We start from the raw sequence: 23,854 nt of genomic DNA on the forward strand, positions 1-23,854 counted from the left end.
CGATGGATGTGGACAACAGGGGGTGAGGGTGAGGGCAGGATTGGGGGGATGAGGGGACATTTGGGGGATAAGGACACATTTGTAATATCTTAATCAATAAAGGGAAAATTTTTTTAAAAAAAAAAACAGTGTCTCCTCACTTAATTAGCTGTTGGATCTCATGGGGGCATATTCACAATGTTTACCATATCCCAATGCCATGAATGCCATCTAAAGGCTGGCTATGACTAAAAGGGATCTCATGGGGGCATGCAATGTTTTTCATTATGGCATATGCCAGTCTAAACTTCCCAGATTCCCAGAAATGTTCTGCCAAGCCAGTATCGCACCATTAACTCTGACTTGAACAATGGTCTTCTCCATGACCCTGAAGTGTACAAAGCACCTCCTCACCACTCCCCACAGCATGCCCGGGGACTCCCAGATTTAAATACACCATAGTTTGGTGCTATCTTCATAAAGGTGAGTAGAGATGATTAAGCTGTCCTTGTTCGTAGTCCCAGGACGATAGGACTCATAAAAAATAGTTATGATTCATGTGTGGGATAATTTCTTGATCTCAGATATAGCCATACCCAAGAATTTAAGAATCAATCTAAGTAAGATTTATCATGCATTTAAAAACATGGCTTATATATCCACCCATAACTTTCTTTTGTACTCACAGGTAAAGTGTTGTGAGGAACAGAAAGGTAGACGACCCACTCATATTTCTCTCCTGCTACTCCATAATGGTTATTAATGAAGGAGCTAGAGTCCAGAAAGAACTTAGGGCCACCAATATCTTCCTCCAATCCAGGCTAATACAGTACAACACATTTCATTTTGAAACGGGATGTACTTATGTCAGCACTATTCCACGTACATAGAAGTGAAATGCTGAGATCAGTGCAGCAGTGCCACAGCTGGTGACTAAGCACAAGGTTCCTCTCAAAGGCCAGATTGGCTTTGAAACCTGGTTTTCTCTCTTTGCACCTAAGTGAGCTTGAGCTGTAACTTACCTTTCCTGTGCCTCAATTTTGTGAAAAGGTAATAATCTCTCTCTGGGCATGCTTTCAGTTGCAAGTTACTGAAACCTGAAACACCTTAAACAGTAAGGGCATTTATTATTACCCTTTTCAAGAAGTTTGAGGGAGAAGCAATTCCAGGACTAATTCATTCAGCAACTCAACAATCCCATCGAGGCTTTCGGTCTTGCACCTCATTCTCTCCACTGCCTACCACATGCTTGGTGCATCAGTTTGTTTTCTTGGGCTTGGTCCTCACTTTGGCCCAAGTTTGCTGTTGATCGCCATACATCACATACATCACTTGCTAATGATAATATCTAGAGTTGGAAAGGAGAACATGTTTGCCTTGCATCCATATTTTAGAGCAAGAAACCTCCCCCTAGAGGTTCCCACCAATTTCTCCCTCAAGTCTCAGAGTGGCATCGCCCACACAGGCTTAACCAATTATTCATCAAGGCTAGTAGTAATTATACCGTTATTATTCATTTAGACCAATTACAATTCATTCCTAGAGGGAGAACTGGTTTTTTGTCTTCTCTCCCACACAGGGACCATTTCTGTTTTTCACAGTTATGTCCCACTGCCCAGCACGGTGTTTGGTCCAGCACAGTCTGGTATGAACACTTGATAAAGCCCCCTGCTCTAATAGAAATATTTTCTTCTCATTGACCAAGTTCTGTTTGTAAGCTCAGAAGTTTACAAAATTTAAATGAGTTAAAACATTTCCAAATGCAAGCATGTTTTCTTTCCAATGTAGAGTAGCTATTGGGCTATTATAGAAAGCAATTCAGGGTTGGGTTTTCTAGGAAAGTACTCAAGTATTCATAGTGAAGAAAAGCAGGCAAGTTAAGAAGAAAAGTGAAAAAAAAAGAATCAAAAGAAAAAGAGGGATTAAGGTAATGAGTTCCTAAGAGAGGAGAGGAAAACGCACATAAGCAGAAAACACTAAGGCTCATTGACTAAACATTTCTTTATGTGTGACTAGTATGCTAACATTTGCAATGTGTTTTCATTTGACTTAAAAATTTAAGGATGCCCTAACTGGTTTGGCTCAGTGGATAGAGCGTCGGCCTGCAGACTGAAGGGGCCCAGGTTCAATTCCGGTCAGGGGCATGTACCTGGGTTGCGGGCACATCCCCAGTGGGGGGTGTGCAGGAGGCAGCTGATCGATGTTTCTCTCTCGTCAATGTTTCTAACTCTCTATTCCTCTCCCTTCCTCTCTGTAAAAAAATCAATAAAATATATTTTAAAAATTTAAGGAGAGAACCAAGATGGTGGCATAGGCAAATGCCTGTACTCGCTGCCTCCCACAACCACATCAAAATTACAACTAAAATACAGAATAACTATCATCCAGAACCACCAGAAGGCTGGCTAAATGGAAGTCCTACAACTAGAGAAGAAGAAAGCAGACTGAGACTGGTAGGAGGTGCGGAGGTGAGGAACGGGCTGGTCCTGCACCCACGTGTGCAGCTTTTGAAATCAGGGGGGAGATCGCCTCTGCTGAGGCTGCCTGGAGGAGCAAGGGGTCCCAGCCCCACCCCAGAACTCTAGTCCAGGGACCCAGAGCTGGGAAAAGAAGTTCCTATGGGCAGTAAGAACTATGGGCTGTAAAAACCAGTGTGGATTGGGGTTGAGTGACACAAAGGCTGCTGGAGACCCAGCTGCTCCTCTTAACAGGCTGGCACCACCACTGAACTTACAAGCTCCTGCTTCCTCTGAGCTTCCATGCTAAGTGAGGCTCTGGGGGACCCAGACACATACGAGGAGAAACTGGACTGTCTGGCTTTGGGGCAGGAACTCGGGGGCCGCTTTCTTCCAGACCGAGGTGCTCACAGGGATCATTGTTCCCATGCTGGGACCTCCCAGGTCGCAGGACTGACTGGCAGCCATTTCTGTTTACTCTACTGGGCCCTATAGAACACCTACTACACAAGGCCACTCTATCAACTTAAGGAGATTTAGCATCTCTACCCAAAACACAGAAACAAACACAGAGAAGCAGCCAAAATGCAGAGACAAAGAAACATGTCACAAATGAAAGAAATGAAAGAAGCAAACTATTGGATATAGAGTTCAAAACCACAGTTATAGGTTACTCAAGAATCTTCTAGCAACCTCCAAGGGACTTAGTGAGACTTTCAAGGATCTTAGTGAGAATGCCAAAAAAAGAAAAAGAAAAAGAAAAAGAAAAAGAAAAAGAAAAAGAAAAAGGACCAGTCAGAAATTAAGCATACACCAACTGAAATAAAGAATAATATACAGGGATTCAACAGTAGACTAAAGGATCCCGAGAATTAAATCAATGATTTGAAATATGAGGAAGAAAAAAACACCCAATCAGAAGAGCAAAAAGAAAAAAGAATCCAAAAATATGAAGATAGTATAAGGAGCTTCTGGGACAATTTCAAGCATACCAACATCCGAATTATGGGGGTCCCAGAAGAAGAGAGAGAGCAAGATATTAAAAACCTATTTGAAGAAATAATGACAGAAAACTGTCATTTCACCCCTACCTGGTGAAAGAAATAGACTTATAAGTCCAGGAAGTACAGAGAATCCCAAACAAGAGGAACCCAAAGAGGACCACACCAAGACACATCATAATTAAAATGCCAAGGGCTAAAGACAAAGAAAGAATCATAAAAGCAGCAAGAGAAAAGCAGTTAGTTACCTACAATGGAGTGCCAATATGACTGTCAGCTGATTTCTCAACAGAAACCATGCAGGCCAGAAAGGAGTGGCAAGAAATATTCATAGTGATGAATAGCAAGAACCTACAACCAAGATTACTCTACCCAGCAAAGCTATCATTTAGAATTGAAGATCAGATAAAGAGTTTCACAGACAAGAAAAAGCTAAAGGAGTTCATCACCACCAAACCACTATTATATTAAATGCTGAAGGGTATTCTTTAAGAAGAGGAAGAAGAAAAAGGTAAAACAAAGTGGCAACAAATACATATCAACAATTTAATCTAAAAATAAAATGAATAAAAAATATGATGAACAGAATGAACTGGTGAATGGAATAGAATCAGGGGCATGTAAATGGAACAGACTAACAATTCTCAGAGGGGAAGGGGTGTCAGGGGGTGCAAGAAGCGATTAGACAAAGATCTTATATGCATGTATGCATTACCTATGAACACAGACAATAGGGTGGTGAGGGCCTGGGGCAGGGTGGAAACTGGGTACAGGGGAGCTATGGAGGAAAAAAGAGGAACATCTGTAATAATGTCAACAATAAAGATTAATTTTTTAAAAAGTTTAAGCACTAATCAGAAAGGATATATGCAACCCTATGTTCATAGCAGCACAATTCACCATAGCTAAGATTTGGAAACAGCCTAAGTGCCCATCAGCAGATGAGTGGATTAAAAAACTGTGGTACATCTACACAATGGAATACTATGCTGCAGTAAAAAAGAAGGAACTCTTACCATTTTCAACAGCATGGATGGAACTGGAGAGCATTATGCTAAGTGAAAGATAAATATCACATGATCACACTCATTTGTGGAATATAATGAACAACATAAACTGATGAACAAAAACAGATCCAGAGACAGAGAAGCATCGATCAGACCATCAACCCCAGAGGGAAGGTAGGGGAGTGTGGGGGTAAGGGGGAGAGATCAACCAAAGGACTTGTATGTATGCATATAAGCCTAACCAATGGACACAGACACCAGGGGGTGAGAGCATGAGTGGGGGAGTTGGAGAGAGGGCAATGGGGAGATAAGGACACATATGTAATATCTTAATAAAGAAAAAATTTTTTTAAAAGTTTAAGGAGTTATTCAAGTGATGAATTCTTACTACCATTTTATAGGTTAGAAAATGGGGTCAGGTAAACATTTGTCATTTTGTGGTTACAGAGGATCCCGAGTTTAAGAGAAGATATTGAGCATAATCAGCTGAGGCCTCAAATAAATGAATGAATTATGAGTAGGATTTGATCATATTGAAGTGGAATGGGGGAGGAATTCCATGCAGAAAGAACATCATGAAACAAATCCTGGAGCAAGAAGTGTGTGAAACATTTGATTGTCTTTTTTGACAAGAACACATGCATTAAGAGCAAAATAGGTTATAAAGCTGGCTTAGGGACACCATGGAAACTGTGAATGCAGCATGTTGGCATTGGAGTTTCAAAAAACTCTATTCTCTTCCTGAGTTCAGAGCCAATTAAAAGATCTCAGGAGTCAGCAAATTGGGATTATAATGCCATCATTATTACCATTAACACTGATTCGAGACTGCTTTTTCATACCGGTGGCCAAGTGGGTTTGCTAATTAGAATAACCAAACAGGCATGGGAAGTATTGGGCAATGGAAGGTTTCTCTTGCAGGGGTAGGCCTCTTGCCACGCAGCAGACAGCAGGGACTATTCAATTAATTCGTCCCTTCCTCCCTACCTGCCTTCTTTCCTTCCTATTATGTGCCAGGTACTCTTCTATTAAAAGTTGGAATAGCAAAGGGACATAAATGGTTATCTGAGTGAACATTAATTAGGCAAAAGTATCTTATATATCTGTCCAATCCTATTTCACCACACACATAATTTGGGCTAGGACATAATAACTAGTTGTTTTCTCTATTTCTGTCCTCAACTTTTTTCATAAATTAAGCCAAATGTTTGAAATTAGGTATGTCTAGGTCTAGGATATCTATTATACATTCAAGAAGGAGCCCATTTGTATTCCTGAAAATGGCCCAAATTAAAATATGAGCGCCATTTAAACAAAATAATGCATCATATAAAATAAAAATAGTTCACTTATACTTCTTAAGCTTCTTATAAAATAAAACTTGCTTTTTCACAAAACTGCCATAAACCTTTAACTACATGATACTGTGTCCTCTGGTTTTTCTAGACAACTGCCTCTCATTAATGGGTACTCTTTCTCTTACTCTTCAAGCCCAAGGGTCCAAGTTTTACTCATTCCAAAGTTAACTCTCTCAAGGACAGACAAAACATTTACTTTTTACAAGAGCTTTTCTTTTAAAAATAGCATCTCCTGGGACCCATAGCTCACCTTTGCCAACAAATTCCATACACTGCTTTTACACAAACAGCCTCTCACGATGAGGTGAGGGAAGCGCTGAGAAGCAATTTTCCCTTCTCCGCCATTCTCAAAAAAATGAGTAATGAAAACCTGGCATATCTTCTCAGAATGTCTGCTCATCTCTTGGCTGGGCAGAGAAATACAATGTAGAAGGGCTGCAGCTAGTAAGAGGAAAGTGTGAAGATATAAAAGGAAGTGTTGATGAGTAGACCAAGGACTGAGACTGGAAAAGGTGGTATGAATAGGTACAGAAGTAGATATGCTTTGGTTTTGGTTTTTGCTTTGGGGAGGGTGAGAAGTCACATCTGATGTGTTTACCTTTCTATCTTCTTTTTAAATTTAATTTAATTTTTAAATAACAAATGTATATATTTAAGATGTGCAGCATATTTTGGTATATAATAGTGAAATGATTACTACAGTCAAGCTAATTAACATACCCATCTCCGTTACCATTGTATGTGTGTGTGAAAGAGAGAGAGCATCTGATACCCACTCTCTTAGCAAATTTCTAGTATACATTATTATTAACTAGAGGCCCGGTGCACGAAATTCATGCACTCGGGGGGGGGGGGATCCCTCAGACCGGCCTGCGCCCTCAGGCAGTCTCGGAGCCCTCGGAGGATGTCCCGACTGCCACGGAGGCGGGAGAGGCTCCCGCCACCGTCGCTGCACTCACCAGCCATGAGCCCAGCTTCTGGCTGAGCAGTGCTCCCCCTGAGGGAGTGCATTGGCCACCAGCGGGTAGCTCCTGTGTTAAGCATCTGCCCCCTGGTGGTCAGTGCGCATCACAGCAAACAGTCGTTCTGCCATTGGGCCAAAACCAGCTCTCTGACATCCCCCAAGGGGTCCCAGATTGCCAGAGGGTACAGGCCAGGACAAGGGGATCGGGGCTAGGGAGGGACGTGGGAGGTTGGCCAGCCAGGAGGGACTGAGGAGGGCTCCAGGGCATGTCTGGCCCGGCTTGCTCAGTCCCAATCGGCCTGACCCCAGCAGCAAGCTAACCTACCAGTCGGAGCACGTCTGTCCCTGGTGGTCAGTACACGTCACAGTGACTGGTCGACTGGTCAACTGTCTGCCCCCTGATGGTCAGTGCACATCATAGCGAGCGGTTGAGCAGCCTTAGCAAATCATTAGCATATTACGCTGTGATTGGTTGAATGGCTGACCGGCCGACCGGACACTTAGCATATTAGGCTTTTATTATATAGGATGTCACCATGCTGTACATTAGATCTCTAGAATGTATTCATCCTAATAACTGAAACTTTGTGCCCTTTGACCAGCACCCCCCCCACACACACAAAACCTCCTTGTCCTTAATAACCACCATTCTACTCTCTTCTTCTATGTGTCTTTTTTAAATTCCACATATAAATGAGATTATGTAACATTTTTCTTTCTGTGTCTGGCATATCTCATTTACCACAATGTCCCCCAGGTTCATTCATTTGTCACAAATGGCAGATTCTCCTTGTTTTAAAGTTGAATAATCTAAAATCTATGTCTTCACAAGACCTTATACTATGACCAGTGGCTATTTGTTGGTTTGCTTTTAATTTCATTCAAAGAATTATATATGGTAAATATTCTCTATGCTCTATAAAAAATACAAACACTAAATAGAAATTTAAATCTGGGTGCACCATTTACTAATTGTGTCAAATGGGAATAATAGCCCCTTCCCAGCATGAAGATTCAATAAAATAATGTACAGAAAGTGCCCAATGCCTGACATGTGATAAACACTCAATAAAACTTAGTTATTATTATTCCCAGTTCTCATTTTCCTGCCCACTGTCTTGTCTTTACCATCACAACTCCAGTCCTTGTTGTCACTCTGAGGTCGGGAGTTCTCAACCACCACAGGCCAATACATCACTCAAGACTCAGCAATGAAGCATGTCTCAAATAATGTGCTTAATATATGGAGTAACTTCCAAAGTGCTTGAATGACTTTTAGAACCCAAATGTTATTCGATGCCAATCCCTAAATGGCTATCCCCATGAGAGTGTCACTCAGACATTCTCATTCTAGGAAGTTCCCAAGTAGGACCCTTTCTCCCATATGACTGCCAGCCTCAACCACTAAAGTCATATTAATTTACTAGAAGAAGTTTAATTCTACATTCCTACTCAAAATCAAAATAAAGCCTGAGTCTAGATTTGCATATTCAAAAACTCATTAAGGTATTCTACTTAATAGAGGCCATTCATTGCAGGTCTCGGCGTCTGGGAGCACAAAACTGACAGAGCCTTTAGAAGGACAGTTTTTCCTTTAAATGTGATCAAATTCTTAGTCAAGACTCCACTGCCCACTCCTGCCTCCTTCTCAGTCAGCCCAAGGAGAATAGAAAACAGACTTACTTCCCCTTTCCCTCCACAAGCCCTCGGTGTTTGTGGGCTTTTTCCATGCCTCCAAAAACATCATCTTAAGAGGAGATTTTGGAGTTTCATGAAAGATTTCATGATATCTGTTTTCTGGGAGAACTGGAAACAGAAATTGAGCTATAAATGCTAGACTGTCATGCCTGGAAGCAACTTCCATTTTCCATTCTGGATTGATTTTAAAATATGGTATCATTCCCAGAACTGCTCAGAAAAATTCAACTTCTATCTACCCACCCTTCCCCCTTTGCTCTTAATCTTTCCCCCCAATCAGATGGCATGCAATATTTTAACATTAAACTCTGCCCTCCAAAATGAAAAACTAGTAAGCACAAATATGTTCACAGTAAGAAATATTTTATGGAAATATTTCAAGTACTTTGCATTTAGGAGAAAACGCATTATTCGAGGCACGGCTCATTGCTGTACAGTGATATACTGGGGTGTGATGCTGAGGGCTAGCGTGTCACAGTGTGACCACAGAAGGACTAGAGTTGTGATGGGTAAAGACAGGAATGTGAGCAGGATAATGAGAACTGGGAATAATAATAAGTTTTCCAGAGCTTACTCATAAGTAAACATTTTGTTTTGTTTGGGATTGCTATCTTTATAGTCCAAGAAGATTTTAAAAAATCAGACCAAAGGGGGCGGGGGAGAAGGGCCGAGTAATAAGATTGCAAATCCCAGGCCAGCAGAGGGAGATGGTGACAAAGGGATTCATGCACCCAAGCTGCATCCCTAACTAATGTGGGTCTTTAGGGGCTAAACAGTAAACAAAGTCAATTCCAACTGTGCCCAGAATGTTCTGCTAAGTTTTCACAGCTCTAGGCTCCTTCACAACAAGGAAACGTCCCCTTGGGAACAAAGAAATAGAGAGGCAATTCCAAACTGCCGTGAACAAGTTGCAAGAGAACATAAATCCGCAGGGTGGTGCGTGCTGTGCAAGCAACCAGTGAAGAAATCAAGTGGCGGGGGCGGGGGGGGGGGGGTCATTTATAAAACACTGTCAGATTTCCCTTTAAAGTGACTAGGCTCTCAGGACCAGTGCTTATTGTTTGATGATATAAGAACCCTTGCAGAACTTACTTCAAAGGCCCTTCTCACTCAGGAGACCAGAAGTTTACAAATTTACACTACACTCCTCAGTACTTCTCCCCCCCCCCCCGCCCCGCCCTGCCCCCAATGCTGTCAGAGTATTGAGAGTTAAACACTCTTGGGCATGCTACCTGAAATCCTCAGGAATTGAGTCCTTTTGTATCTAGTTTCAATATGGTGACACTTTCAAAAGCAACAGGAATCGACTTTGAAAGTCGAGAAGAATGTAGTGTTTCAGGTTTTCTTGAAGGGAAGACATGAGCCTTCACACTGTTCCAAACAAACAGATTTCCCTAAATCCATGGTCGGCAAAATACCACGTGCGGGCACGCACGTACAGTGCAATTGAAACTTCATGGCCCATGCGCAGAAGTCGGTATTTTGTGGAAGAGCTGGTATTTTGTGGAAGAGCCACACTCAAGGGGCCAAAGAGCCAACCACTGCAACATCCTTCTTAAACATTCTTTCCTTTCCCCCAGGTTTCATACTCATGCTGGCTAGGAAATCTGCCCCCTCCCCCACTGCATCTCCAAAGCTCTGCTGTGCTTACCTATTCCTTTACCCTACCAGTGGTCGGCAAACTCATTAGTCAACAGAGCCAAATATCAACGGTACAACGATTACAATTTCTTTTGAGAGCCAAATTTTTTAAACTTAAACTATATAGGTAGGTACATTGTTATTAACTTAATTAGAGTACTCCTAAGGCTTATTAGGAAGAGCCACACTCAAGGGGCCAAAGAGCTGCATGTGACTTGCTAGCCGCAGTTTGCCGACCACTCCCATCCATCACTCTCTGCCCACCTCTCCATGCTCCTAACCTGCCAGCTTCCGACTGTGTGCAGCTCCAAAAAATGAAATGGAGTCCATTCTCTTACTCATTTTCCTATTAGAGTAAAATCTGCATTCAGTATATGCGTTGATCTTAAGGCATAATTAGATGAGTTTTGAGGTAGATATAGACAGATGATAGAGATAGAGATAGAGATAGAGATAGAGATAGAGATAGAGATAGAGATAGAGGTAGAGGTAGAGATAGAGGTAGAGATAGAGATAGAGATCTATGCAACCAACATACAAATCAAAATATACAGCATTTCAATCACTTCAATCCTCACCCAATCACTCTTACCCCCCTAAGCAACTACTATTTTAATTTCTGTTGCCATAGATTAATTTTGCTAATTTATTAACTTCACATAAATGAAATAATGTATGTGCTTTTTTGTATCTGGTTTCACTCAACATTAGGTTTTTAAAATGCATCCATACATAGTATTTTATGTTTCAGGTCATTCATTTATACTGCTGGGTAGTATTACATTAAATCTATCTGGCACAATTTATTTTTCCATTCACCATGAGCATTTGTGTTGTTCCCAGTTGGGGGCTATTATAAATGAAGCTGCGATGAACATTTTAGTTAAAAATATTTTCTAATTTCCTTTTCAAGTTTTTCATGGACCTATATATTATTTAGAAGAGTATTAATTAATGTTCAAATATTTGGGTTTCTTTCTTAGAAATTCTATTGTTATTTATTTCTAACCTAATTTCACTGTTGTCAGAGAACATGGTCTCTATGATTTCAGTCTCTTAAATATGTTGATGCTTTTTTATGGCCCAACATATGATGTATGATGTTGAACATTCCATGTGTACTTGAAAACAATATGTGTTTTGCAACTTTTGGAAATAGGGTTCTATAACTGCTAAGTGGAGAAAAGAGTTGTTTAAAGCTATATGCTTTACAAACTGAACTAACAAGCAAAACAGAGACAAACTAATAGAGAGCAGGCAGACAGCTCTGGTGGAGAGGGTGTTGTGGAGGATGGAGAGATTGAATAAAAAGAAAAGAACGAAAGAACTCATGGACACAGACAATAGTGTGGTGATTGTGGGGAAGAAGGGTTGGGGGGAGGTGGAAGAGGGTGTAGGGGGGTTAAATGGTGATGGCACAAATTAAATTTAAAAAAATTTAAAAGTATGTATGCTTTAAATCTACTTAATCTATCAATTACTCAGAAGGGCTGTTAAAATCTCCAACTTGTGTATTTTATTATTCCTCCCTTTCGTTCTGTCAGATTTTGTAATTCTATTAGATGGATTCACATTTAAGATCATTATATCTTTTTAGAGGCCTGATGCATGAAATTCGTGCAAGGGGCTTGGCCCTCACAGCCCTGGCTTTGTCCAGAAGGTCATCCGAAGGACGTCTGGAAGGTTGTTCAACTGTCCAGTCTAATTAGCATATTACGCTTTATTATTATAGATGGTTAATTGTCCTTTTGTCATTATGAAATGTCCTCCTTGACCTGTGGTGATAGTTTTTGTCTACATCTGAAAAGACAAAGCCACACCAACTTCCTTATGCTTATTATCGATATAATTTAGCTTTTAAATGTTGTTCCTTGTTATATACGTTTTCTTCCCCTACTGCCTCTGGCCACTTTCATGATATTCTCCTTATCTTTAATTTTTGGCAGTTAAATGATGATATAAGTGTATTTCATTTTTCATTTATCCTGTTTGGGGTTTACTAATGTTCTTAGATATGTAAATTGATGTTTTTCTCTGAATCTGGAAAAATTTTAGACCTATTTCTTCAACTATATATATTTTATATTGTCCCATTTACATTCTTCTCCCCAGGGACTCCACTTATGTGAATAATAAATTACAGGGTGCGGCAAAAGTAGGCTTACAGTTGTGAGTACACAAAACACAGTTTATTCTTACATTATTATTTATTAATTATTGTGTTATTTCCCATCCGAAGAACGGTACGCCTACTTTTGCCCCACCCTGTATATTGTCCCAGACATCACTAAGGCTCTGTTCAATTTTTAAAAATCATTTTTCTTTCCATTCTTCATATTGGAATTTTTATTTCAGATATTGTCCTTTCTATTTCTAGAGTTTCCATTGAGATCATTTTTATAGTTACTGTTTTTTTTTGCTGACATCCCCATATGTTCCTTCATTCGAACCATCCTTTTTTTTTTTAAGTCCTTGAACATATTTATAATAGCTATTTTAAAATCCTTGTCTACAAAATCTAACGTCTGGGTCATACTGAGGTCTACTTCTCTGAGTCACATTTTCCTGCCTCTTCACGTGTTTGGAAAATTTTTATTGTACATGGGTATTGTGTGTGACACACTGTAAAGACCTTGGACTTTGCTGTCTTCCTTTAAGGAGTTGTCGTTTTAGTTTTTAGGGTGTGGCCCTTATTTGAGGGCATGGTTCTTATTCCTAAGGTGTGACCTTTCTGTGATTTCAAAAGAATATCCAAGTTGTTCAGCGAGGTCTCCCCACGTCTGCAATGAAACTCCAGTAACTCTTAGCGCTGGATAAACTCGGGTTTTTCTGTGTCACTTCTCATCCCCACAACAACTACTTACTGCTACCCCTCACGGTCTTGGCCTGCATGTGCACAGCCCAGGCCCGGGCCACAGACCTAGGGTCAGCATCCACACAGATTTTTGGGTCCCCTCTGAGCAAATCCATCTCTTCTAGTGCTCTACCCACCAAGTTTTAGCAGCCCCCAAGACCCAATCACCGCCTCTCAGTTCAGCAATCCCACTGCTTCTCTCGGTCTCCTCCTCAGTTCTCCACAGTGAGAGAAGTGCCCTGAACCCAAAGGGCAGGGCAAACAAGGGGTTCATCTCATGTGTTTCTCTTTGCTCAAGAATCTGTCCTACTCTGCCTATCATATAACACCTGAAAACAGTTGTCTCGTATATTCTATCTGGTTTTATAGTTGTTTATGATGGGAGGATTACTCTGAGTGGCCAGAAGAGCAAATGATAGCCCTTAATGTTTTTCTTGTGAGAGTCAACACCACACGAGAATGTTAATGACTAAATGCCTTGATCTCATTACATCTCACTGCAAGAAAACTTTCTGGAATCCTGACAAATCTATTACACAGTTTTCTCTCCGAGGGATCATGTGTTATATTTGCTTGTGGCAAGTGAATCTCTTCTGACTTGCAGCACAGATCCCACCTTCCTTTCTTCCTTGGCTATTGTGTTGGGTGACATTACCAATTTCCTGACTGCACATGACTGCATGCCCCAAAGTTTCTTCTGACAAATTTTGGAGCTAGGATCTGAGTGTCTGTCTTGGAAAGGAAGCAGTCAGCATCAGGTTCCAATCTTCCCCTCTTCTGGGATCTGCATCTGTCACCAGAGAAAAAGATGCCAGCTCCCCTAATCCTTTTCCTCATGAGCGCAGCTGGATACCAAACACACCAGAAACGTGGAGGTGCCCGCGCACCCAAAGTCCTTGGCAGTCCTGACACTGCCCCACACATATTGGGGCCTGCCATGAGTCAGGGAATAGGTAATCCCAGAAATCCCCTTTATGACAATGTGACAGAGGACAGGATACACACTCAAATGCCCAAATTCTGGGCCCACATGGTCTTTTGCTTGGAGTTGACGGCTCTTTTTCTCCTTCCCCATCTCCATCAGGGGAGCTTGCTCATTTATTACAGATCTGACTTTAGGAGGCTGAGTCATATCTACTTAATTTCGGGTTCAACAACAGTTCATATCTGATCTCTGTTAGTTTGCTGCAAAAAGGCTACTATGTTTTCTTTCTTTTTTTTCTTCTTTTTTTTTTGTCAACCCCAATCTACTTCACCAAGAGCAAACACTCAGAGGCTTTGCAGGTGTGCGGTGGAGCAGAGGTTATGTGGTAACTCAACTACAAATGACTCTAGCACAGACTCATCCAAGCAGGCACCCTAAACTGAATATCCTTAGGAAATCTTTCTCCTTTCTTGTTGACAAGTAGTCAGGACAGTGGTTCTCAACCTTCCTAATGCCATGACCCTTTAATACAGTTCCTCATGTTGTGGTGACCCCCAACCATAAAATTATTTTCGTTGCTACTTCATAACTGTAATTTTGCTACTGTTATGAATCGTAATGTAAATATCTGATATGCAGGATATATTTTCATTGTTACAAATTGAACATAATTAAAGCATAGTGATTAATCACAAAAACAATATGTAATTATATATGTGTTTTCCGATGGTCTTAGGCGACTCCTGTGAAAGGGTCGTTCGACCCCCAAAGGGGTCGCGACCCACGGGTTGAGAACCGCTGAGTTAGGAACTTAAAGGACCTAGGGATGCTCTGCCCTTCCACATGCTTTAGAGCACGTCATGAGATCCACCACAGGAAAAGTCCTGGTAGCTTGCCATCAGAGGCTAAGAACACACACTCTCAGAATCCCCGGCTAGGTCAATGAGATCCTCCACACAAACTTGAGTTGCTCTCCCCCTGGTCTTTTGTCCAGTGCTCCCTTTCTCCAGGATCTGGAAGAAGGCTGCAGTACCAGTGCTTGCAAAGCCTGCTTCACTGCAAGCTTCATAGTAGCAGTCCCAAGGGGAACCACTTTCCAGCGGTGGGACTGGGCAAAAACCTGTCTCTACGCAGTCCCGTGACTACATCCTGCCTCTTCTCCTCGTGCCTGACCGCTTCCCTCCCCCTTCTCCTTCCAAAGCTAGAGTTTCTGAACCGGAGCCCTGCTGTTGCGCCTCCCACCCACTCCAGTCCATCTCTCTCCCTCAGCCCACCCGTGTCATGGACAGCCCTTCAGATTCAGCTCAAGAGTATTTTTCATCTCCATATGTAATTGATATGGAATTAACTGTGGGAAGCAAGTTAACAAATGAGAAAGTTAAACTAGTATCACCTTAAGATGAACTTCTCCAAAACCTAGATTCCAAGTATTTGTGGTAAAAATGCAAATTTAAAACACTTCTTTCACGTGTGAAATACATTCAGTTAGATCATTTTCAAATCACAATAATATCTCATTTGCTGCCCATTGATTACTTCAATTTCGGTATTATGATGGTGTCTGAGCTACATTTAATGAACAAATTTAATTAAGACGAGCACTAAAATTCTACCTAAGAATGTTAACAGTTCTCGAGGAAAAACTTTCGTAGGAGACCAATCTATAATTCATATACATTGTGCAGAGAAAATAAACTATATTGCCCTTTGCTAATAACATATTTCTTTTTCCCCTCTATTTTAAGATTTACTATAAAGTTACAGTAAATCAAGATAGTGTACTACTGGCGAAGAGAAAAACACATATATCAAACAATAAAGAGTCCCAAAATAGACCTACACAAAGGTGCAAAGGCAGCTCAGTGGAGAAAGGAGAGTCTTCAACAAATGAAATTGAACGATTAGACCCATATGAAAATGTATGAAACTCACACCTTATAAAACAGAATCATAGGAATAAGTGAAAATTTTAAACTCCCAAACTTTAAAACATTAAAGAAAAGCCCTGTGATCTGGGGGTAGGCTGACGTCTGACATCAAAATAACAATCCATAGTAGAAAAAATTGGTAAGTAGCACTTCATCAAATTTAAAAACTTTGGCTCTACAAAAGACACTTTTAAGAGAATGAAAAGACAAGCTAAATTGGGGGAAATATTTACAAATCCGTATCTGACAAAGGCATTGCATCCAGAATATATAACAAATTGTCAACACTCAAAAGTGAGAAAATGATCCAATTTAAAAATGGGCAAAAGAATTGAATAGACATTTTTTAACAGAGGGTATGTGGAGGGCAATTGAGCACACAAAAATACGCTCAACATCATTCACCATTAAAGAAATGCTAATGAAAACCACACGCCTATCAGAATGGCTAAAATAAAAAATATCGACAGTACCAAATAGCAGCGAGGAAACAGAGAAACTGAATATCTCATAGTGAAACATAGAAGATACAGCCACTCTGGAAGTTTGGTAGCTTTTTATGAAGTTAAATATAACCTTTCCCATATGACTGAGCAAAAATCTCACTCCTAGGTAGATATCCTAGATGACAAGCTAAGTTCACATAAAACCCTACACACATAAATGTTTGTAGTTCTTTCAAAATTGCCCCAAACTGGAAACCCAAATATCCTTCAACAGGTGAATATAAAAAGCAGCACTGTGAAAAGAATGAATCTCAAAAGACATCACACTGGAGGAAGCCAGTCTCCAGATGTTATACCTTTATGATTCTATGTATGTGACATTTTGGAAAAGGTAAATCTATAGGAAGAGATCAGTGCTTGCCAGAGGCTGGGGTGGGGTGAATGTTTGACTAAAAAGGGGCTGCAAAGGGGGATTTTGGGGGTGATGGAACTGCTATGTCCTGACTGTGGAGGTGGTTAGGCAAATGTGCCAAAACACACAGAACTGTACATACAAAAAAAAGTTAATTTTTTGGTATGCTAATTTAAAATTTTTTAAAATGAAAACAAAATTTAATTAAATTACTCCTTAAAAACGCTTTAGAAGAAATTTTCCAACGAGGTTTCTTCCAGAAAGGCTGCTTTGGGAGGGTTCTTCCACCCCAGCCCTGGTGTTTGTGGGTCTGTTTGTTCAACGTAAAATGAGATCAGTCTAGCCAGAGCGATTTTCCTTCTCCCCCCAGCCTAAAATCGAACCCCTGGGCACGCCCTTTGTGGAAGCGAGGGTGGGTAGTTTTAGAGAGAAGGGGCATTTGGTTGGCACTGGGTTCTTGACCCACAGAGCAGTTGTGCTTTTGTCTGTCTCATATATTGTTTGCCTGGAAACTTCTGTATCAGAATAGCTGGTCTTGAGCCAGCTCCTCAGGCCCCTGGGTATGTGAGCAATGCTGGATGTCAGGGCCTACTGGTGGGGCCCACTCATTGGTCCCTTTGTCATATGCCCCTGTGGGCCCCAGTGGGTGAGCCAGACCAGGGCACTGGCTCTAATGGCCAGTGATCTAAATGAGGCCTTTTGGGGGAAGCTGGCAGTGTGCTCCTTGCTTTGAGACCCCCAGGTGACACATGGATTAAACACCAGGAGGACTCTGAAAAGGTTTCTTTTGGAAGAACGCTTTGTAAACATTAAAGGAAATGCACGATGTGGAAATGCCATTAGGAGGATGACCGTGCTGATTTGGACCAGCAGAGCCACAGCATCATTCATGGTGAGAACTGCCGGTTACTCGAAGCAGTTCTAGGCACCGTGCTAAGGAACTATTGAATCTTCATGACAACCCTGTGATAAAGGGAGGTCATTGCTTGGACATATGAGGAAACAGGCTCCAAGAGGTCCAAAATCACATGGGGAGAAGGTGACAAGGCTCGGTTTGGGTCTGCAGCTTCAGCCTTCTAAGCCAAGGCCTGTGAGAGGAACCTCTGAGGCCTGATGTCAGGCCCTATCTCCACAGGTGCCCCAGAGAAAACTAATGCCACCTTTCAGCAAAGGCTGGTGGGGGTTGCCAAGGGCACTTTCAGACCCTATCCTATACAACAGCACTCAAAAAAAAATGTTATATGGTGGAATAGTTTTTTTGAAAATTATCTTATGCATAAATCCAATCCAGAAAACCAGAGCTGGGCCCTGTGGTTGAAGGCTGGGAGGGGCATTGGCCCAGAACCCCTAGGGTTCCTTGGACAGTCACTTATCCAGTAGGTGGGCACTTACTGTTAAGCAAGGAGGTGCCACAGTGCTTAAGGCTCTTGGGTTTGAAAGAACGAGGTGGAATTGCGGCACTCAGGCCTGGGTTAGTTGGTCTGGAGCAGTGGTCGGCAAACTGCGGCTCTTTGGCCCCTTAAGTGTGGCTCTTCAACAAAATACCGACTTCTGTGCATGGGCCACCAAGTTTCAATCGCACTGTACATGCGCGCCCGCACGTGGTATTTTGTGGAAGAGCCACACTCAAGGGGCCAAAGAGCCGCATGTGGCTCACGAGCTGCAGTTTGCCAACCACTGGTCTGGGGGAAGGCTGCGGGATTCCAGTCTGGCTTTGGGCGGTGGTCCATTTGACTCAGGCACCACCTGCCTTACTTACTCTCCCCTCTGGCCAGTAGCCATGACCTGTCACTCACAGGGTGGGAAACTTATCTTCACCATTTTACACTTAGTGAGTTTAATCTTAAAAGAGAAGGATTACAAGTTAAAAACTACCGCACTCTTCCTTTTTTATTGCTCTGATAAAAGGCATCACCTGTTTTTTTCTGTAGCACAAAAGCAGAATGTTTAAGTCCAGATCTTAGTGTACAATCAGCGGCAGATCTGCACCTCTGACCCCGATGCAGGGGCTGGTGGCATGGCTTACAGTGGAATCATTAAACGAACCTCCTTCCCATAAATGTCAGGGATCATTTTCACAGGGGAGTGGACCATGTGCACGGTGTTCTTGCCAAACAGCTGGAACTCTTACTGAATGAGCTGCTCCCAAAATCCCGTTGGGCCGGATGACAGGCCGACATGACTTGGTCCACGTGTGAGCGGCCAGCAGGGACATGGTGTGGTACTTCATGAGGTAGGCGAGGCACAGGGCAGCCTAGCGGCTCACACCGCTGGCAGTGGAGCAGCGTGCGGCCCTGCTTCATCCCGACATCGTGGATGATGTGGTCAGCAATGGGGTCAAAGAAGTCACAGAGGTGTGACCTGGGAGTGCCAGCCACAGGCACCTGCACATACCGGATGGCTTCATACAAGGTATTCACCACCTCCCCCGAGACATTGACGACCGAGGTGATGTGGCTGCTGGAGAGCATAAGGTTGTTGTTGGCGGCCACCCCACTGCTGATATACAGGCTCCTGGTGATCCCTGAGAGGCCGCCAACTGAACTGAACCGGGAAGGAACCTGGAGATGCTGTCATCAGGCCGGTGGGTCAGGGGTCAGGGAGACATACAGGCCGCATCTTTCTGCTAGGCTGTGTCCATGGAAAACCGGTTACCCATCCCACCATCACTCGGGGCCATAGCAGTCCCAGTCGAAAAATAGGGTTGGCTCAGCGCGCAGCCCACTCCACTGGCCTCGCTCGTCTCCAGGGCAATGCACCCGACTACGCTATGGCAGCCGCCAGCCGAGGGACAATCCTGCCGCGCCGCCGCCTTCTGGCACCGCGCGCTCATAACGTATTTCTTTAAACTAGTCTGAAGTTAAAAAGAAAAGACTTAAAAGTTATAAGGGAAATTCCTAAAGAGCTTATTAAACACACACAGAGCTAATTGTGAATCACGAAGCACTCTTTTTCCAAATGAATTCTGTCTTGTCAACATCGGAAATGAAGAGAAACCACAGCAAGCCTCTAAGGAAACATCTCTCTGAGGACAGCATGCAAGTCAGATTTCTCACCTCCTCTGGAGCAGAACCAGCCTCCGCCCCCAGACACGTGGGCCTCCCAGGAGCTGGGCCTCCAAGGTGGCTCCTCCTCAGTCTGGCTGCTTCTCTCAATGTCCTGCCATCCTGCCTGAGGCCTTCACCTGCCCGGTCTCCTGCTGCACTGAGGTCTGGAATCCCAGAAAGAAATCCCAAAAGTAGGAGACGCTCCCGTGGAGCAGAAGGAAATCACTTTGGACCCAGGTCTCTCACTAAGAAAATCTCCCTCTTCCATAATCTGTGCAAAGTTAAAGTCTCGTGCACACTTGATAGGCAGTAGGTTATCCAGTCAACATACTACTTCAGCAAACGAGTGCTTCTTTTATTTTTTTAAATATATTTTATTGATTTTTTTTTTTACAGAGAGGAAGGGAGAGGGATAGAGAGTTAAAAACATTGATGAGAGAGAAACATCGATCAACTGCCTCCTGCACACCCCCTACTAGGGGGGATGTGCCTGCAACCAAGGTACATGCCCTTGACCAGAATCAAACGTGGGACCCTTCAGTCCACAGGCCGACGCTCTATCCACTGAGCCAAACCGGTTAGGGCACGAGTGCTTCTTTTAAAACAGTCAAACACACTTTTGTAGGGCCCAAACATGAAAGGCCATTTCAGTAATCCTTTCTCCTGAGTCTTGAATGCATTTTTCATAAGACAAACCAAGTTTCTTTGAATAAGAACAGTGTCAGGTATATAAAAAGTCTTCAGTAAGTGTTAGCTATCAGTATTACAATCTTGTTAAATTACTGAGAGACTTTCTGGAATATGAGATTGAAACTGAACTCCCCAACTGACTGGGTACCCGGTCTTGTTCATTGCAGTGTCTTATTGGCTTGCTTATTGCAACTATGCAAATTGTGGGTGCTCAATAAATGCCTGTTGAAAGGCACCGAGGTAAGGAGGGAGGGGAAAGGGAAATGGGAAAGTAGAAAGGAAGCTATCTAGTACCTACAGATGTGATTTCACACTGCGTGGGAGTTCAGAAGAGAGAAGGTTTATTTTCGGTACAAGTCTATGATTCTAGGATTGTAGAATCATCCAACCACTTCAGCCAAATGGTTCCTAAAATGTGTCCCATCTGTGCACTTTGGCCCAGGACACTTTACAATCCTGGAATGTTTCCTCCTTCTTTCCCAACTACTAACAGCCTATCCATTCCTTAAGTTCAGTTTCAATTACACTTGCTCCATGAAATGTCTCCTCATCTTCCAAAGGAGAAACAATCGCTTCCTGTTCTTAAATGTAAGAGTTTTGGTGTATAACAGTTGTATCACTTATAACCAGTTTTATTTTCCTAGTTATCTTTTCATAAACTTAATTTTGATCATTGCAAATAAACTGTAAGCACACTTATGGCAGAAACAATACAACACGTTATTATTTTTTTAAATATATTTTATTGATTTTTTTACAGAGAAGAAGTTAGAAACTTTCTACAGGTAGAGAGTTAGAAACATCGATGAGAGAGAAACATCGATCAGCTGCCTCCTGCACACTCCCTACTGGGGATGTGCCCGCGACCAAGGTACATGCCCTTGACCAGAATCGAACCTGGGACCCTTGAGTCCGCAGGCTGGCACTCTATCCACTGAGCCAAACCAGTTAGGGCACAATACGACACTTTAGATCAGTGGTTCTCAACCCTGGCTGTGCATTAGAATCACCTGGGAATCTTTTTAAAATCCTGATTTCTGGGCCTCATCCTCCAGAAATTCTGTTTCTTTGTTACTAATGTTGTGGCCTCACCCCATAACAAAGAAACATTATTTCCGGAGGATGAGGCCCAAAAATCAGGATTTTAAAAAGATTCCCAGGTGATTCTAATGTGCAGCCAAGGTTGAGAACCACTGCTTTAGATCCTTACGCATTGTACACCCCATGTAATGTTCCATTTCCCTCTGGTGCGTGATATCCCCCTGCACCTTGAGACTGACAGAGCCCACCTTTCTCCCACCTGCTTTGTGCCCTAGAAAACTGACATGTACAGATTACATCATGCTGCTGCTTCACCATGTGACTTCTAATGGATCAGGCCAATGGGGAACCATGAGGCTGGCAACTTACTTCCCCGAGTTTCCTTCCTGCAGAGACAAGAGCTGGCCAAGACCTGGCTGAAGGTCAGAGCACCTACACAGCAGCCCTCTCCACCGGTCCTGTCTGGCTTTTGAGTAACTGGTTCCTCCATTGCAGGGTTTGCCTCTGTTACTAACCTCAGTACTGCATTCATTTATAAGGTCTCCTTACCCTGCCCCTGCCCTTACCTTTGTAAGTAGAACTTCTATTAAACTGTTTTCAAATTATCATAATTTAAGTGCTCCCTCTGTTTCTTGCTGGGACCATAATGAATACATCTACTTTATTTTCCCTTTTGCCTTAATATTTGAAATAATTTTATTTATTTATTTATTTATTTATTTATTTATTTATTTATTTATTACTGTTTTATATTTTTCCCCTACCAAAAAATAACAGTAAGCTCCATATGAAAAGCATTTTGTCTAGTTCAGCACTATTACCTTCAGCTTCTAGAACAGTGCCAGACAGAGAGGAGGCAGTCAATAAATGATCTGTTGAACACAACATAGATATAGATAGATGATATAGATATAGATGTAGATAAAGATAGAGATATATTCAAATTCAGAGTAACATATCTGTATGTTTAAAAGATGATTCCAAAATACTAAGTTGGTTATTAATTAACTTCTCAAGGTTTAGAACAAAGTACTAACTCAGAGCCTAAATTAGTATTTTTTTCAGCCCAATCAAAAGAAAAAATGCATAACTCTGTTCATTATTTTCCTGAAGTTGAGTTTCTAACATTAAGAGAAGCAAAGCAGAAAAATCCCAGAGAATGTAATATAGAATGAAGGCAAAAAGACATCTCCAAACAACCCTTTTTGTTGTCTTTTTTGTTGTTTTTTGGGGGGGTAAGAGAAACATGAGACCTGCGGAAAAAAATGAGGCCATAATTCAGGAAGCATCTCTGACATCACTATACATTTATTTCCCTACTCAAAACAAAAATTTATTACCACTGCCTCCCCATTTCCTGCCTAAAGCTATGCTTTTAAAGTATTAAGACATTAATCCTACCGAAATGGTGGATAAGCCTCTTCTTACACAAATACCTAAAATTAATGAAGTATGCAAGATAAAGAAGTGAAGGGAAGACTGGAAGGCAGACCCTGCCCAGCTCTTTCCTAAATGAGATACTGTGGATTATGGGGCAGCCAAGAATAGATGGACAACAGGGGACATTCAGAGAGGTCAGAATGTGCATGGCAGTCATGTCACTGGGGAATGCAGCAGCTCAACAGTGGAAGTGCTCCCCATCCCGACAGCTGCTAACAGGGTGAGGTTGGGTCCATACTGCCAAAATGAGCTCATATGGGTGTGGCAAAAGGCTTGTCCCCTATAAGATGTCCTCCAACAAACTTTAGCAGCTGTTCAACTGCTTAACAAATGGCTATTTTCTTTGGCTAAATACATTATCACTGAACTATCTAGGGAAACCATGAGGGACCTAATGAAGCTATTATTTGCAAATCAACAGATGAGGAAACTAAGCATAAAGATAAACAGTATTTTCAGAAATTTGGTGGTAATTTGAATGGTATTTCCCATCACTTAGAATTCATTTCTAATCTTCACTCTCAAATACTGATGAAACCTTTCATAATTTGTTTTGACCTATACATGAGTGTAACTGCATATACGTTAGACTGGAGCCCATGACTCATTTGCAATAGAACTTCCTGACCTCCTTCTCATTTTCAATATCCTCACGTATCTCAGAGACCAGTTCCCAAGGATTTCCTGCCTCTAGGCGTGTCACTATATTATCACTGAGAGGGATACCGATTCCCAGATCTGCTCTTAAATGGGCTGGTATTTGACAGAATTCCTCTTTGATCAGAGAAGCCACCAGAAGTTATGAGGTTATTCAATACCTGACTTCTGGTACTGAGGGAAAGCCCAGAAAGCCAGTGCTTTTAGCTAAAGATTCTGAAGTAAGTTTGAGCCTGGGCACTGGGGAACTGGAGCATCAGTCTCTCCGGGCCCTGCATGTTAAGGTGGAGCCAGTCAGGAGCGAGGGAAG

At 42.1% G+C, this 23,854-nt stretch overlaps 1 protein-coding gene and 1 pseudogene across 1 annotated transcript in view; both read right to left on the reverse strand.

Moving 5' to 3' along the window:
- The window catches only part of DCHS2 (dachsous cadherin-related 2), a 178,489-nt gene that overhangs the window by 91,396 nt on the left and 63,239 nt on the right, over positions 1–23,854 (reverse strand). The window lies entirely within an intron of this gene.
- On the reverse strand, positions 18,692–19,249 carry LOC102425378 (annotated as a pseudogene).

Source organism: Myotis lucifugus, unplaced genomic scaffold (assembly GCF_000147115.1).
Source record: "Myotis lucifugus unplaced genomic scaffold, Myoluc2.0 scaffold_1, whole genome shotgun sequence".
Taxonomy (NCBI): domain Eukaryota; kingdom Metazoa; phylum Chordata; class Mammalia; order Chiroptera; family Vespertilionidae; genus Myotis; species Myotis lucifugus.